At 38.5% G+C, this 17515-nt stretch overlaps 1 long non-coding RNA gene across 1 annotated transcript in view; it reads right to left on the bottom strand.

Moving 5' to 3' along the window:
* Nucleotides 1–17515, bottom strand: part of LOC139794787 (uncharacterized) — a 43721-nt gene that overhangs the window by 17521 nt on the left and 8685 nt on the right. The window lies entirely within an intron of this gene.

The raw sequence follows: 17515 nt of genomic DNA, 5'->3' as shown, positions 1-17515 counted from the left end.
GATCAAACACAGCCACACTGTATATTTTTACCCCACTGATCACTGTATTTAGAACATTAACAAGAAGCACTCCAATAATGAAATTAAAGTTAGCAAAGTGTTGTTAAATTTCACCCACTTGTACACCAGCTAGTGTCAGTAACTTGTGCCATCAGTCTCTGATTATTTTTATACTTTGTTTGACAGACACTTCTGGAAATGTCTTCTTGTTTTACGTCGTCAGCAGAGCTCCCAGCCTAAGTTCCTTACGTATCTTCCAGTGCTGCTAAGCTGATTGGCATTTACTTGTACCCCCCTCACTGTAAGAATCATGGGGTCTGACTTGGCAAGGATCACCTCTTTTTTTCTACTTTTTGCTTTTGAACAGAACAGCTGCCCTCCAAACACAAGCCCAGCAAGCCTTATTTAAAAAATAAAGGGGGAAAAAATTAAAATCATCTCCACTAATTAGAAGAAAATTGTATGTAAACAATTGCAAGGTCTTTTCATACTTCTGGCCTGACATTTCCACAAAGAGCTTAATTGCCTGCATGAGCCTAAAGGGTTATGTTCTTTTTTTAAGTTGCATATGCTCCCTGCCAAATACTAGCTTGGACATGCTGTGAGTGATTTTTGGATCAACAGCAGCTCTTGCTATTTTAGGCTCTGTCACAGCCTGAAGTTGCAATTACTTTTGAGGATCCTGACAATCATAATTATGAGAGTCCTGGTTTCTGATAAGGCACACTTAGGGTTGGGGTTTTTTTGTAGGGAAAACTGATTTTAATATTAGGAAAAAAATATATACTGCAGACTATCACGCTGCAATAAATTCCCAGTTTAAAGAATAAACTCTGCAGAGCTGGGCAAGAAACAGATTTCTTGTTCCATGAAACTTGTTAAGTTTTCATAAATGTTCCCACCATGAAATAAAAATTCTTTGAAATCAGGCATAGGAGAAGCCTCTCAAAAGTTACCCATCATGGCATTATACTGTTTGAATGCTCAGGTTGCATAGAAGAGACAACTTCAGTTCCTTTCATGCTATCCTCTTTACCTGAAAATAAGGAACACACCACTACTTATTCTATAAGAAGCCTCTCCAACTGGAACCATCTAGGTTTATGTAGTCAGTAAACACATAGTGGAGCAGAGCTTTTGGTCAGCATCTTTCTCAGTCCAATTCAGTGTCTGATTTAGTTGTTCTTTACTGTTCTGGAGTTTCTATCATTTTCTCTTCCCATCACTTCCTTCAGCTCTCTAGTTTTGATTAAGAAATCAAGTTTGGACTACTGAGAGCCCCAAAATATTGTACTGAATCGGTGTGTTTGTATGGAAAATTTCTATTCCTCTGAATATTTTTCTGTGGGATTAAAAAAAAAAAAAAAAAAAAAAAAAAAAACAAAAAAAAAAAAGTTTTGAAAATGTCTCATTTGTTTCCTGAAGCCTAAAACCCATTGAAACCTTCCATTATAGGTGAAAACACATGATGATCACAATTTACAGTCTGGCTTACCTCTCACTTTCACATCACTGGTAATTTGCAATAGCAATATTGGCTATTTTCCCTTTCAGGTCTTTTGAGACATTGAACTAAAAATCCACTGGAGTTGGTAGCGAGACAAATAAAAGAAAGAAAAGGTTTGCTCAATTTTTTGATTCACTTCTGTTGGCCCTGGGAATTAATAATATCTCCCTCAACTGCTTTATGGCCCTTAAAAAGTGAAAAAGCTTACTGTATTCACCCCACACCCCAAACTAAGCACGTATGTCATGCTGTAGTCACTGTTTTCTGTGATTTATTCCCTGTCTTTTGCAGCTCCCATTAGCAGCAGAAGGAATTATTTGCAGAAAGGAGGATGTCCCCTCTGAAAGATTATTGCTGTGCATTAATGGTAATACAAGTTGTACCAGATTGTACCTTACAGTTTTTGGCTGATTTAGAGTTGTGTAGGACCTCAATATTAGCAAGGAAGTAGCTCAAGCAGTTTCCTGGGGCATCTATTTCTAACCCAAAGAGCACTTCTGTCAAGTAAAAGAAGACAGAGGGTTCTGTGCCATCCCCTGCCCTGGGAATCACACTGTCTGTCTACACAGACAGCTCGGCTGGCCCAGTGTCCAAGAAAGGAAGAAAAGAAATACCTGCCTTCTCACCAGCTCCAGGGAGATTTCTTCTGCCACTGGGATCAGGAGAAAGCTTTCTCAGTGCTTCCCCTGCACACCAGTGGCAATTTTTCCGGCATTCATAGCATCCTTTTGCTTTCCCTTGAGAAAGAAGGGAGATAATATACAGGTCTGCATCATTATTTGTACTCTATTCAGAAAGTTCTTGCAGTGACTCTAAGCCCTAAAATCATGCAAGATTAAAAGGACCTGTTTTGTTATGTTTTTTAATTAGTAATGTAATTTTCTAGCTCCTCTTTCTTTGACAAGAAGAGTGAAAGGGTAAACTGCTGAGTGAAAGGTTTCAGTGCTGAGGGAAAAACCCCTCAAAAACAAAGATTCAGTGAAAAGATCCCATTACTTGTTAAATTTTTTTCTTAATTAAGGGTTTCTAAAGAAACTAAGATTTTGTTTGAATGCAGATTTTTCAATGCCCACAATTGGTAACCCTGGTTAAATATTTACTAAGTAAGAATTAAACACATTTAAAGCTATCCACATTTTATTTGGAATGGGTCGGGGAGAGCTTAATCAGTGAAAAACTAAGATATAAACATGTCCAGCTTTCAGATCCAAGCATGGATATGAGAAATTCACAGGTAGCACCACAGGGCCACTTTAGTGCTACAGCCACAACCATGGAGGAAGACTTGGCTAAGGCACCCTCCAGGACCTCAGTCTGTCAGAGATTGTACAGCTCCTTCTCAGTTTTTGCTTAATCCCGTTTAAATGTTTTATTTTAAATTTTTAAACTGTCAAAAGTCTGCCATTGGATATGCCCAGAAACCTTTTGCAGGACTAAGCAATTTCACAATTTACTCATTCTTGAAGCTCAATGGGATTGGCAAATCAATAGTTGCCTCACTGAGCTCTCAAATGAGCTTTGGTTTGACAGCCAGTTTTTCAATACTCTTAAATATCCAAGCCCAGCACAACTGTGGCCACCAAAGAGGATAGTAGTGGTTAAAATATTTACGCAACTTCAGTTCTGTCCTTTATCTCCCTATCTCAGATGACGAGGCTATCGGCTTTCCTGGAATATCTAATTCCCTCCTGTTGAAACAGCTCTGATCTTTCAAATGAAGTCATCACTAGCAGTAAGACTGGAATCCAGGGCTTCCTTCCTTACCTCAGATGGCCTGCCCTCGTGGCCGATTGTACTCTCACTTTCTATAGATCAGTAAAAAATATTTCTTTTTTCTCACAGTATGGCTTCTGCTCCAACTGCTGTAACTTTTCCCTGAGAATGCAAAGGTAGGTACTGGACCCAGAGCAAGGGGATGCTTAAACCACCGAGTGACCAATGACAAAGAAGGAATGAGATGCTTGACAGATATCAGCTCCAAACCTGTACTAATGGAAATGCCTTTTTTGTTATTCCAGTTATTTCACCTTTAATTTTTCGTGTGCAATTGTGTAAGGAGCAAGATAGTGATGTTTCATAGAGGTGCTTCTGGGACAAGTTCTGGGCTGTTGCCCTCTTCTTCTCTCCCTCTTTGCAGCTTCCTGGGTACATTCAATACATGTGGTATCAGCAACTCTCATTTCATTTTCTTGTATTTTGATGTCAGCCTCAAACTACCCCACTTCAGAAAGCCCAATACACATTCTTAAATCTCTGAAAGGTTTATAGCACTCTAAATATCACACACTGTGGCTCTCCCTTGCGTATGTATTTTGTGAAGTCTGTAGATTCTGCTGCAGGGGTCCTTGGTCTGTGCAAGACTTTTGGGGACACCTCACCAGTAACAGTGACAGATGCAAGAAAGATGCTCCTACACAAATATGGGTGTGAGACCAAGCTTCATGCTCCTTGGTCTTTCCAGTATATTGCCAGGTTTTAGGATTCCTGAAACGTAGAGAGTACTGCCATATCCTTCTATGAAGTGTACTGGAAGAATGAAAAAACTAATAATTAGTTCTAAAAAAAAAAAAAAAAAAAAAAAAAAAAAAAGAAAAATGAAACATAAACACCTCACTACAGGAGAGATTTTAAATCCCACTGCCTAGTGGGATCCACAGCTAGTGAAAGGTATCTGTGCCCTAGAAAATACTGACATCTAAGATACACCATGTCCTCAAGGCTTGCCCTGTCCCTGGCTGCTGTGAATTCCTCTGGGTGCAGAGACAGGAGGGTGCCTTGAGCTTCTGGAGTGAGGTGCCTGCCTTACAGGCACTGGCATGGAAAGAAATACAAGGCCAAATTTTCCTTCTTGGCTTTGGCCCTAGGATGCTTGAGATTAGGCAGAGCACTGCCCAGTGCTGCAAAAGAGCCCTTTGCAGGCTTAGCCTTTAGAGTACAATTCCCCTCCAGATGTAAATGCATAACAGGCAACTTAGGAGTTAAGGGCTTAATTGTTCTTTAGCTGGTAACCCTCTGTCCTGACCATTAAAACATTTTATGTACTGTTCAGGGTTTGTACATTGTAGTAGCAATTATACTGGAACAGATAAAATAAAACAGACTGATAAACTTGATTGTTTGTTTTCCTATAGTTTCCTTTCCAGACCTGCAATAATTGTTTGCAATAGCAGAAAGAGTAACAACAATGCTGGTGGATTAGGGTTGTTGTTAAGGCATGGAGTGGATTCTGCTCATAGCTTATTACTTAATTCCCATGTGCAAGGGGCTGCTTCTCTTTGTAAATGGAGAGTGCCCTATTTTCTATCTATTTTATGCATATCTTGTCCTTTGAGAAGCACCATGTGAGAGTTTAATCTTCATACTTGCCATGAGAATCTTCCTTAAAACATTATCTGACCATTTCAAGGTCTGTTTGGGTTCAGAATGTCTTTTTACACTGGAAACCCAACCGGTACTCCATTGTGGTTGCACTGCACGTCCAAAACCCAGATGCTACAGACCCAGGGACAAAGCCTTCCCTCCTCTTTAGACAGATTCTGCTAGGCACATTCTGCACCCATTAACTTGTTATAATGTCTGTCAAAATTATGTTCAGGCTACTTGCAAGCCTGTGGAGAGATGCTAGCCAAGTAAATAACAAAAAAGCATAAAAGCCAATATCTATTTATTTTATTTACATAAGTTCAATAACTGGTGCCTCCAGTATTACAAAACAAGACAAAATAAGATAAAACCAATCACCTTAGCTCTTTTAAAACTTTTGTTCCCACAGGAATCTTACCAATCAGCTAACAAATTATTATTACCCACATTATCACAAATGTACAAGATTTATAGAATTTAAATCTAAAGGGATGATGAGGGTTGATGACCCCAAAAGGGCATAAACTATATAATTCCATACAGTTATAATTCAGAATAAAAATTCAGCATCCAGACTTGTTTAGAAAGACAAAAAGAGATGGTGCAGGTATTGTTTCCTGTGTGAATTCGTTTCAGTCACAAACATCCCTTACATTTGAAAATATGTGGGTTTCAACTTGAATGGCCTAGCAGATGCTGTACATGCCTGGTACTCTTATTTCTCCCTATGAAAGTTCCCAAGCACTGAACACTATGTTAAGCACAGCATTTTTGGTCTCCAAAAATTATAAAAACCAGCTGGATTTTCTACTGTGTACCTGCAAGGATATCTGTTTCCAACTGGTACAGACTGCACTGAAGTCCAAGGTTCTTGCAGAAAATGCCCTACATATAGTCAAATAAGACAAAATAGTTTTAGGTTTTGAAAAGCAAGCAATTAGGAGGGCCAAAGTGCCACAACTGAATAGAAATTCATGCATAGAACTTTATGAAGAAAATATTTAAAAAGTAGAAAATACTGCAAAGGAGACTGTGAAATCATTAATATCAACCTTTCATTTAATCCCAAATAAATAAACTATGATGCCCTAAGTAATTAAAATTGGTCAAGTACCCTTGAATATCTGGGAAATAAAATGGCACAGGGGTCGGACTTAGACGATCTTTAAGGCCCCTTCCAACCCGACAATTCTATGATTCCTAACATAAAGCTGACACCAGAAGGCATTCAGTCTGTTCTGTAAAGAGGGATCAATTACATGTTTATTTTTAGCTTATGAACTGGGATTCCAAAATGTGGGCCCATGACTTGCATGGGCTCCCAATGTTTGCTGCTGGAGCCCTGTGCACAACTCCCACACAGGGCCCGTGGTCTCAGGGCTCTCAGGGTAAGGCTGCAACTCCTCCTCCGTGGCTGCCCCAAAGAGGAGAGGTGTCCCAGCAAGTCTGGCACATCAACTTCTCTTATCTTCTAAGAAATAAAGACCTATATAAGCAGTTATTTTATCTATTCAGTTAGCTTTCTTACCTGAGTTTGTTATTCTGTCATCTCCTGCCAATACACAATTATCTTTTGTTGGGCCCTATAACAGCTTGTACTTTATGAATCACATGTATACCATGTAGTCACAGAAACATGGGAGAAACCCTCTGGCTCCAAAGCCCATGTTACTGGTAGTCCTTGATGGCTTTTAGCTATGATTTGCTTCCTGTTTGCACTTGGGAAAGAGTGTCATGGAGAGGATGAAGGGCTGTGCAGTAGTAGGGGCACCCTGCCTAGATGAGACCCTGTACTTAAAGGGGTCTTGATAAAGGCCAACACTCAAACAGCAACATGGACCCTTCTTTTCAGGTAACTTGATGTGTCCAGGCATACCTGAAGAAACCTCAAGTGGAGCTTATTTCTTACAACACCTGTTGCTACTTTACTTGGTGACTAGGTTTTCATCCTCTCTGTGGTCTTGGGACCAGAGTCAGGGCTCAGCAAGCTAACAGTAAGTTATGGCCCTACTTAAGCTGCTGTTTTTCAGGGAGAAAAGCTTTGAGGTGTTACTGTGTGTTTACAGGAGCACCATTTTCCTGAGCCATGGTTTATCTAATTGAACAAGTAACTAAATTAACTATTCCTTGAATAGTCCTCCCATCGGCAAAATCCACAAATTGAGAATCAGTGAAATATAGTTAAATACCTACACAGCAGCAACCAAATATATAATAAAAATAGAGCTGTTAAATATCACAGAAAGGACAGCTTCTTAAAAAAAACCCCAAAAACAAAAAGCTTGGAGTATGAACTTTGATTGAATTTATGCTGTTTTTTAACCCAGGAATGAAAAAGAAAATATATCTGGTAATGAATGATCTTTGCATTGAGCCATGAAATCCTACACCACCATAGATGTTTTTTTAACTCCTTTAGTCAGCTCAGACAATCCTTCTAGAGGGAAAAATGTGAAGGCCATAAAACAGTGCATACCAGAATATTACATGTAGGTATTTAGAGCTGAACGAACTAAACACTTTCCCACTGGATTCATTTACTGTCTGAAGTCACTCCTCCTAGAAGATGGGTATGATTAAAATATGGCCAGCATTTTATAGTAAGTCTTTACTACTTTACAGAAGCTATCTCTAAGGCATATTTCAACTCCCATTCAAATGAGTGTTTCTATTGTCTTGAGGAGGAGATGGATTGAGCCTTTTAACATCAGTCTTCTGGCCCCATGTACTCTTAGGCAAATCCACACTTATTGGATTAGATGACTTCATGCAGTCTTTTCAAGCATCATTTTTAAGTTTCTTTGGTGTTCAAATGATTCTGATTTTACAACATTTGATTTCTCAGATATGATTTTTCTGTTCTATAGAGCAAAATTATATCTGTAAAGTTTTTTTATTGAAGCAATTTATAAAATTGTAGTTTTTAATTGAAATAGTACTTCATGAAAAAAAATGTTTCCTATTTGACTCTAGAGCTTATCTGTATTTTGTTTTACAAGAGAATAGCAACTGAATAGAATAAGCACATATAGGAACATTAGATTATCTTTCAATGCCCGTAAATGCTATCGGTAATGTAGACTATTCAGACTGGAGCCTAAATCAACTTAAGTAAGAAAAATTAATGCAGCCTTATGCTTTCTTGCATCTCATTTTGAAATGACTAACAGAGCTTAGATAGTGCATTTTAGAGCTATATAAATAATTTAGAAATTCAAATCAAATCTTATGCATGCTCATACTTTTTTAATCTGCTTTAGATATAATAATTAATCCCATTTTATTTCTTTTAAATGTCAAATTGTATTAAGCAGCACAACTTGTATTCATCATAGACAATGTATCAAGAGAGATTATTGAACCTCACAAGTTTTACATCCAGGGCCTGACTGTGGTATTTCTTCCCCCCATGCGTAATTTGCCATCTAAACCAGTCATATGTTGTCATCAATTAATTTTGACTGTGCAAGAAATTTGGGCAGTGCTACATACAGTTTAACTATGGGAATGAATTAGAATGAGACATTTTCAATAATAAATCAAAGCCCAGGATGGGCTTCTCACAAAGTACCAGCCAGAGAGGGTCAGGGTGCCCCGGCAGAAGTCAGCAAAGCCAACCTCTCAGGAGCCACTCCTACGAACTCTGAAGCAAAGAGCAGATTTTATTCATTGTTTCAGGGGTCATCTGCTCTATGCTGTGCTTGCTGTTATACATCTGCACAGCCCTCCAGTCAGACTGGACCACTGTGGTTCCTTCAGTATTATTTTCATAAGCAGGGACACAAAGATGATCAGAAGGCTGGAGCACCACTGAGAGAGTTGGGCTTATTCAGCCTGAAGAAGAGGAGATTTCAGGGAAACCTTATAGCAGCCTTCGAAGGAGACCTACAAGTAAGCTAGGGAGGAACTTTTACAAGGACATGTGGCCAAAGGACAAGGGGAAACAGTTTCAAACTGAAAGAAGGTAGATTTAGATTAGATATTTGGAAGAAATTCTTTACTGAAAGGGTGATGAGATACTGGAACTAGTTGCCCAGGGAGGCTGTGGAGTCCCCAATCTTTGAAGTGTTCAAGGTCAGGTTGGGTGGAGCTTTGAGCAACCAGGTCCAATAAGAGGTTTTTCCTGACCATGGCAGGGGTTTGGAACTAGATGATATTTAAGGTCCCTTCCAACCCAAACCATTCTATGATTCCGTGATTTCAGATCCTGTAATAGTTGAAGTTACCTGACAGTCTCAGTTTTCGATGGTAGGAGGGAAGTATTCAGACATGATTACAGTACTTAATTTTTAAAGAAAAAAAGGAAGAAAAGAGCACATAGATTATTCTTCTAAGAAGTGGGGAGAACATATGATGGGTCCCAGCCAGGTCCTTAATAAAACAAATGATGTCTGTGTTCCCAGAGAGCTCATGATGCCACTTTGGAGTTTGCAGTCAGCAAGGAGCAGCTCATATTGCACATCGCATGACACTGGAATATGACTAATAAACACCAGGAAGTCCCCTACGGCGGCAAATTTGGCAGCACTGTCTGAATTGGCCCGTCATGATGTCCATGAACCTTGTGAGCATACCTGGGCCCAGTTTCAAACAGACAGTAGATCCCTGGTTTTTGGTTTAATGCACCTCGCGGTTTAAAAGAGCCTCGCAACTGAAATAATTTGAGGTGTTGCCTGTGAAGCCTGAGGTGTACCAGCCAAGCAGCAGGGAGCTGAAACTTGTGCAGTGCCTGTCTGACTGAAATAAGGTTATTAACATTCCTCCCTAGCGTTCACGTTACACGTATTCGTATTAAAAATATACTAAAAATATTCAAACTGCATCTGCGAACTAGTATTCTAGGTGAGCACTGCTGCTGTAAATTTTCACCAACTAACCGAGTCACTGACTTCTCAAAAATAGTTTCTAATGGAAATATTGATAGGCTATTAGCTAAGCACAGTGGTGAGAATGGCATGGCTTCAGTAAAGATGACCACAAGTCAGTTTAACAAACAATAAAATGCTAGTAAGCAGATGAGGCCTTAAGCCTATTCATTAAGCTCACTTTCTGATGAGTTAAAACAGGCTGCTTATTCCTTGTCCATAAACACCCCCAGGCAGTGCAAATCTGTCACAGATAAAGCTGGTGTGACAAAGTTTGTTTAGTTCTAGAATACAGTAGTCAGAAAAATGCAACAAACCACATATGGTGACATGGTGCCCTTAAGTCTGTAAAGTCAGAGAGAAATTTTCTGGTTAAAAATTCTGATATGTTATAATAATGTGCATTATCCTACTAAAAATTAGATATCTGTGGGACCAGTTTAGAACAATGGGACTGCTAAGAATATCATTACTAAAAAAGTGAAACCATTGTCTGAAACAGTCTCCGGCTGGAGGGTTGTGTGGTGGGAAAATATTTTAATGGGGTTTCTTATTAGTGTGGTTGGTTTTGAGATGGAAAACTGGTATTGAAATACAGTGGAATGTTCACCATGTGTGTCTCTCTAATAGACGGTAAGTACTGCATGGTGATTTTATTTTTAAAACTTCCTTTTTTCTGATTTTCACTCTCTATTGCGATTAATAAATTAATGGGCTAGTACAGTGCACACTTACACTATGCTTTTATGCTATAGATAATGGTTTTCTGTGCGACCTAACAAGTGCCTGCTTTGATTTAGTAGCTTGAGTGCTAACGAATACTAAGATATAAGATATTTGCATGTTACAATAGTTTGGTTGTCCACTACTACTGTCCACTGTAGTTTTATAGCTACAGCTTTTTATACTCTTGTATTGTTTCTAGCCCTGTGTTAAAGACTTCTTCCTTGAATGGCAATGGCAAAACTCAGTTACCTTGGGGAAGATTTTAGATTGCTCACGGTCCCTTTTACCACTTATCCTTTTTACAAAACCAGTCATTATGATGGACTATTTTAAATACACTTCCATGCAAGGTAAAGTGGAGGTCTTTTTTGAGAAGATGTTTCTCGAAGTGGAAATCTCATTTAAAATGATGGTATTGAGGTGCCATGTTACCTGGGTGTCATGTTTGTAAGTGGTTCTCCTCCACCTCACCTGGCGTGGAATTGTACTTAATATAGCACACAATAATGAACTTTGAATTTTCTCCTGCTTTAGATCCCACAAACAACACTCAGATAACAGGATGAAACTCCTCAGTTAAGCAACATGAAAATGCCACATATATACTGTAGTCCTGCACTTCTGGGGAAAACACAGAATTGATGCTGAGCTTTGCATGACCATAATCTGTTTCTGTCCCAAAGAAACCATGGACTGCAGAAAACATTCATGCAAATATTTTGCTCCAGGTCTGGCTGTAGTGACATTTGACTTTGACTTCACAATTCATATAATTCACGGAAGGATCTACATTTATCTTAACTACAATACATTTTGAATTTGCATTAAACATATGCTGATTTATCAATGGCATGGAACTTTCACAAGTGTTCACTAATGATGTCTTAGCCAAGCTAGCACTTAAGCAATTTAGTTTTGCTTACTCTAAGCTCCTGTTAAGTGAAATTCTGATCACACAGAAGACCATGGGCTTTCTGCCTTTGATTTTTACGTGGTCCATGACTTTGTATCCCGTATTTCTAAATGTGTTGTGGGTTTTCATTTATTTTTTTTCTGAGCTGCTATGTTAAATTACTTCCTTTTCTCAGATGATTGCCAGTAAGTGGTTCCGGCTTTTGTTATTTAGTTTCTAAGTATTACAGATCATATGTAGTGGGGCAAAAAAAATTACTATTTAAGGTATTGTTTTCTTCCATAAACTCAGGTTTCACTAGCATTAGGGAAATTTAAGAAATAAGTGTTCCCTGGAACATATCTAAGATTCCCCTCCTGTGCTGACACATCCTATTGTCCCTCTGTAAGAACATAGGAATGAAATTGCCTAATGTTGTCTCTAGCAAATGTCTTCATGGTTTCAGTGTTATTTTCTAATGTGGAATCCATCTCCCTTCACAGCTCATGGCAGTTTTAGACTTGCTCACTAGCAAGAGAGAAGAGCAATCCCTCAGTGGTGAACCTTTGCAGTGTGAAGGCTGTACCTTTGTAGTGTGTTTCCACAGTTCTACCATGGCATGAAACTTCTCTTAATAAAGATGCAGTCCCGTGGTGTTAACATTCTGCAAGAAGAAAAGAATTCGTCAACAAAGTGAAGGTTTAAAAGAAATTTTCTCCTGTGCCAAATTCTGCTGTGCCTCTGTAAGACAGTCTAAAGGAGATCCACTGAAATCTAGAAGACTGCTCACAGAGAAAGAGCTAAAGCTATTGAACTGTTTGGTCTGGGTTTGGTAGATTAGGCTGTCCTACTGATCAGCATCTGCCCATCATCTAATCCACATTCCACTTGATACATCCTGAGTACCCTTTTCTCTAAATAGCTGGCAAAAGGTGACTGGCCATCTCAGTACGACTATCAGGGCAGTAGCTCTGTCTCTCACTCCAGAAAAGGGACCAGACTTTTACAAACCTCCTGATCTTGCTGAACCTCCTGAAGGTTCAGGGAAGTTGTCTGCTGGGGCAAAAATATAGCACTGGGAGCCAATGCAAGAACAATTGTCATATGTGATGAATGTGAACTAATTTAAGGAAAGCTGAACACTGAGAGGGCACTGTTTATGCAATATTTTACCAAATTACTTAATGGGTGAAGAACGATATCTAGGAAAAGTTCTTAGCACAACTGTGACTTCAACTACATGTAGTTTTTATTGATACTCATGCTCAAGCTAATAAAAGGTCTCTTTTTCTATGTTGCAGAAGTGTAGTTTAATATCAAAACACTCCAAGACCCATGGTATGAGGTCTTGGAGTGCATAGGAGTATTTAAAATTACCTGTCTTCATAATTTTGCATTGTAGAACAAGCCCTTTGGTTCTGGTTTTATCTTTTTCTCTCTGAGAAATTATGGCAAAGCATGGAGTTAATAGTGAGTTCATAGATATAAACCAAATACCAGCGAGTTGAACAGGAGACTTATGCTCTGTAGGCTTCCAGAGCTCTTTGCTGGATGCAAACTTGCATATATTTATAGCTACTTACAGTATCAACACTTTCAAATTCTCAGTTGTTTAAAGATGGCATACACTTTTTACATAAAAGTGAAATTTCAGTGAGCAAATGTAAACGGTGGCTTTACTAATTTTGTTGTTTTAATTCTCTGACTTTAAAACAAAGAAAAAAGAAGCACAAGAATTTATAATAATCTTTTCCAGTTAGAATTTTCAGTGCATGGATGGAAATAGAGCAGCTATTTGTCTTGAAGGGAAAAGTGAAAAGAAGTGTGGTGGAGATGTAAAGAGAAAGAAAACAAAAGGCTGAACAACCGTTGCAGTAAGTAATCCTTGCTATATTTCATAAAATCAAAAATGAAGCGTTACATAGGGGCTGAAAAACACCCTGGACCTTTGGTGTTCTTAAAATTATATAGGAGTAATCACTAACATGAAAAACTAGATTAAACCAACAATCAGGACTTTGTGCTTTCAAGAGCTTTTTCCACATCAAAATTATGTATTTCTTGCTTTAAAAACTATTATTAAAAAGACAATTTAAAGCACATTTGACAGTAGAAAGCTCAGGTCTATAAGAAGATTAGAAGATGTATGAAAATATTATATATTGTACATATAAGATCCAGATATAGCCTTTCTTGGTGCAGTCTAGATTTTAAGAATCTAGATTTTAACCGGAATTGACATCTATACATTGCAGGTATAGAGTACCTGCAATAATGAGTAGACAGGGACAATGTAACTAAAGTCTCCAGCCAGGATTTTCAGTAGAAGCAGCAACTTAGACAAGATTTCTAGCAAGGTGGTAAAGCTTGGTTTTGGTTTTGGTTTTGCAATTCTGGAAGTGTGAGTTTAAATTATGCCCAAGCCAATTTTCCAATCAATCAAAGCAAATAGGTACATAGTCAGTTGGGCTGAGAAACAAATTCTCATCAGCTCCTTCAGTCTTTTATGCTTGTTTGATTATACCAGCAAATCCTAAGGATTGACAATCCCAGTCAAACCTTGACAATTTGAGCTTCTTGAAAAAAATGGCAGTGCTTTGAAAATCAAGCAATCAAAAAAATCCCCAGATATAAATTAATGCAGGGCACTCATATTTTTACTCTCAGTATTTTGTTTAATCCTCTGCCCTCTTTCCTCCCTTCCATCATTCAAACAGAAATACAAGATGAATGGAGCCAAGTGCCCCAAGTTTTATGAGCCTCTCCTAAATATGGACAGTTTCTCATTTTATGAACTCTGCCACTGGTCCCCATTCTGATTCTGCTTCTGATTAACACCCTATATAACAGAGCCCCACCCTGGACTGATAGGCATTTTTTTCCCAGAGAGAGAATAAATATGGAAGTCTCTATTGTTTTCCCCCAGCAGTACTAATTTGAGCTGTATAAACCTCTGTGATACATCAAAAGTTTTGATATGGAAGTGAAGGAAAGACAGCATCATGTTTAGCATCACTTAACCACCTCTGCAGAATCATCTCATTATGCCTGTGGGGACTTTACTTGCCCAACTTTGCTTTTTCTTTCTTTAAAAAGCTTTCCTCAGGACTCATGTAATGTGTCACATTATTCTAATGGATGGGGGTTGACAAGATTCTTTTTAGAGCTTGTCAGTGCTCCTCTTTAATTAGCCAGAAAGACCACCTCTGAGTGACAGCAGTGTATCCTTCCCACAGCTTCCCCAGCCTCAGCTACTACAGGGCATGGTGAAATGGGACCTGAGGGTAGCAGTCGATTTCTGGTTTCTAGAATTACATTGTCAGATGATAACTACCATGAAGTCATTAAGCCACTACTACAGTTGACAGAAGTTTTTTTAAAAACTTCCGATACTGCAGACTTAACCTCCTCTTACAATAAAATTAGAGCAACTATAGTCTACCTATAGAATGAAACAACCACTCCACCTGTAGATGTTTGAAATATTGTTTTCTTTTGCATATCTGTAGTTTTGTTCTTCCTCTTTTCTTGACTTTTGGCATGTGTGTTTTTTCCTATATTTAATATTTACAGCTTGCCCAAGCACTAGGAAAAATGCAACCTTAGGATTCTTACAGCAATGGAAGAAGTCTCGCTGACAGCATTCACCACCTACTTCTTCTGTAGCCAGAGGGTGATGTTTACAGCCTCAAAATACACAGGCATGTACCTGCATAACCAAAATTATGTTCTTCTGCAAGATCTGTCAAACTCAGACTTTGTACAGTTCCCTGAAAAGAATCACTCATGCGTTATTTTCTTGTCTTCTGCAAAATAGTGTTAGAAATCTTTATGCATGTTACAAAGTGCAAACTTTTCATCGCCGATGTATGGCAAAATGCCAGAGAAATTGCCAAAGACTGCAAAGTATTGTTTTAATAAAATCTAACTTCTACATTACGACAGTATTAATATAATTATTTTTTAGTGTGAGTGGAAGAGGTCAGAATTAAAAAAAAACCACAACATATTCCAGAGAATCAGAACAGAAAATGAACTGGCACCTCATAAGACACTAAAATAAAGCATAGAGAATGGTGTCCTAATCTATGAAATTCTACTTAATGTGAAGTATTATTAAGCTACCTGTTGATCTTACTGAACTGCCTTAAAATTCTAATTTTACTATGAATATATCTATTTAATTTAGAAAAGTGACTATAACATGAACAATAAATCTCTCAAGAATTTGTGTACAAACTACAGATGTGGTATTTACCATATAAATATGGTACATATTAAGTCACTTCAAAGAGAACATGATCACATAGGGGATAAACTAAAGTCAATGTCAACATCTTCTTATCTCAGCATTAAAAAAGTTGCTATACTCACCTGTTACAAGAGTGTAATTCCTGCTTCCATGGGCATTTCCTGCAGATAATAGTACTGGCTGCAACTACTGCAGAGCCTCAGAAGAATTCAGCACAAAACCTCCCTCCTACTGATGATATTACTTAAGCCTATTCTTTAGAATTGCTTCGCCATCATTAAAATCTGTAAGAAATTTAATTGCCCAGTACTCAAAAAAATTAATATTACTGAGTTTCTTTTTTTTCTGTACTCTAATATTCATCAAATATCAATGACATTAGGGTTACAAAAACAACCTATGTTCCCACTTATACAGGCTGATAAACCTCTTTTTCATGCCTTTTTTTTTTTTTTTTTTTTTTTTTTTTTTTTTTTTTTTAAAATGGAGGAAATCTCCCTCCTCTATGGGAAATTAGCTGCACTTATCCTTCCTGGCTGTCACTAGGCTGCATGCTAGGGCAATATAGTTTTTCTTTTCCAGATTTTTGTGCTTGTGAATAATTACTGAAACAAAACGTATATTTCCTACAACTCATACCTTTCTAGTTTTTAAGAAATCATCAATTACTCCAGCACTACCTCTTCCTTCCAATCCTGTTTATTGTTATTGCTCATTTACAACACTATGCATGATACCAAACAGGGAGACAAAGAATGTTCCTGGGTACCTAAGCAAGCTACTTCACTTGCCCTCTGTAAATCTTTTCCTTCTGAAGCTTTTTCACCACGACAAAACAATTTTTTAAAACTTTCAAATAGGTGCCAAAAATCTGATATAATAATATTTCTTTTTTGTGACTATGATACAATGCCATTACAATTAATCTTCAGAAATTAAGGTACCTGGAAGAAATGTGGGAAAATACCTCTGCCAGATCACACAGAAAGAACACTGAATCCATTCTTATCAGTCAATTACCTCTGACTTGGCACAACTAGCTGCATATTTACACAACTAACATAGCATCTCCTCTTGCTGACAGCTATGGTAAAAATCAAGCTTCAACTACCATGCTGTTAGAGCAAAACCATGATATAGGTCATTGCTAGGCCACTCTCCATCATCTTCAATAAGTCATGGGTAACAGGAGAGGTGCCTGAGGACTGGAGGACAGCAAATGTCACTCCAGTCTACAAGAAGGGCAAGAAGGAGGACCCGGGTAACTATAGACCGGTCAGCCTCACCTCCATCCCTGGAAAGGTGATGGAACAACTTGTTCTTGTCACTATCTCCAGGCATATCAAGGACATGGGGGTCATCAAGAGCAGTCAGCATGGTTTTATCAAGGGTAAATCATGTTTGACTAACCTCATAGCCTTCTACGAGGAAATTACTAGGTGGATAGATGATGGAAGAGCGGTAGATGTGGTTTATCTTGATTTCAGTAAAGCATTTGACACCGTCTCTCACAGCATCCTTGTAGATAAGTTGATCAAGTATGGGTTTGGTGATCAGGTAGTGAGGTGGATCAGGAACTGGTTGAAAGGAAGGAGTCAGAGAGTTGTAGTCAATGGGGCAGAATCTGGTTGGAGGGGCGTGACTAGTGGAGTCCCTCAGGGGTCGGTACTGGGACCGGTGTTGTTCAATATATTCATCAACGACTTGGATGAGGGTATAGAATGTACCCTCAGCAAGTTTGCTGATGACACTAAGCTGGGAGGAGTGGCTGACACACCAGAAGGCTGTGCTGCCATTCAGAGAGATTTAGACAGGCTGGAGAGTTGGGCAGGGAGGAACAAGATGAAATTCAACAAGGGGAAGTGTAGAGTTTTGCATTTGGGGAAGAACAACACGATGTCCCAGTATAG

Source organism: Heliangelus exortis, chromosome 3 (assembly GCF_036169615.1).
Source record: "Heliangelus exortis chromosome 3, bHelExo1.hap1, whole genome shotgun sequence".
Taxonomy (NCBI): Eukaryota; Metazoa; Chordata; class Aves; order Apodiformes; family Trochilidae; genus Heliangelus; species Heliangelus exortis.
This window is presented reverse-complemented; position numbering and strand designations above follow the sequence as displayed.